Below are 1,470 nucleotides of genomic sequence, written 5' to 3'. Positions count from 1 at the left end.
GTGTGAAATTTTTAGAATTTTTTTTTTTTTTGGCCATTTACAACATTATTTAGCAACTTCAATATTTATTTTTAAATATGAAGTTTTGGACCTCAATGTTTAAATCCAGAACTAAATACTTAATTTAAATCTTCAATTTATATCCTATATTCTAAATGTTAAGTCAGGAAACGGTCGGAACTAAATATTTAGTTTAATATGCAAATTCACATGACTGGAGATCGGAAGTAACAAAATTAAAGCTGGTGGAGCAGCTCAGACCGTGTGTTTACGTTGCTTGAAAATGAATAAAACCTACTCAACGGTGACAGGCTGCTCTTAGACATGAGTCATTGTGATAATAACAATATATAGGTAAAATACATATTTAGGAGAAACTATTTAAATAGTATTTTGTGTGCTCCAGCTTTTATTTTGTTACTTCCGGTCTCCAGTCATGTGAATTTGCATATTAAACTAAATATGTAGTTCCAACCGTTTCCAGATTTAGCATTGAGGATATAGGATATAAATTTAAGATTTAAATTAAATATTTGTTTCTGGATTTAAACATTCAGGTCCAAAACCTCTTATTTAAAAATTAATATTTAGGTTGCTAAATAATGTTGTAATTGTGCAAAAAAGGTAACCCTAAAAATTTTAACACCACGTTTTCAACACTGTGTGGCACTGTGTGAGAGAACGTAATTTTCAGCATGTGCTGCTTTACAAATGGCTCCCCATATGTTATATGGTTATCTTGTATTTACAGAAACCACAAATCAACAAAATGAATCTCATACTACTTTAATCATCATTAAAGGAAACAAATCCTGAACGTCCCCTGTTGAGTCTCTGGTCAGAGTCACAACTCCATAGCGTCGCCGGCTTTATACCACACACCCACAGAGGGATCCCCATCAAATTAACCCTCTTTTTCGGTTATTATTATTATATAATGTATTATTATTTTATTTACTTTTGTTCCGTGAAGAATCCAGAAAGGGTTATTCTATTGTGGCTTTCTGAAAAACAATACATTTTTACATTTAGGCACTCCTGCAATCGTCACTTTTTTTTGTTACAAACTGACCCCGGCCCCTCATCAGAGAAGGGAAAAGTTATGTGACCCCCACAGGAAAAAGTTTGGGGACCCCTGCAATAGAGCATCCTTGGGATGTGGTGGAACGGGAGATTCGCATCATGGATGTGCAGCCGACAAATCTGCACCAACTGTGTGATGCTATCATGTCAATATGGACCAAACTCTGAGGAATGCTTCCAGCACCTTGTTGAATCTATGCCACGAAGAATTGAGGCAATTCTGAAGGCAAAAGGGGGTCCAACCCGTTACTAGCATGGTGTACCTAATAAAGTGGCCAGTGAATGTATACGTACAATATTACCAAAGCAAAAGAAATAAATCTATAGAGATTGAATTAGGCAATCAATTTACATATTGTACATTTGGCTTTTTTTCCCCATCAGACA

Source organism: Corythoichthys intestinalis, chromosome 13, assembly GCF_030265065.1.
Source record: "Corythoichthys intestinalis isolate RoL2023-P3 chromosome 13, ASM3026506v1, whole genome shotgun sequence".
Lineage (NCBI taxonomy): Eukaryota > Metazoa > Chordata > Actinopteri > Syngnathiformes > Syngnathidae > Corythoichthys > Corythoichthys intestinalis.
The sequence above is the reverse complement of the archived record's forward strand: the minus strand, read 5'-3'. Positions refer to the sequence as shown.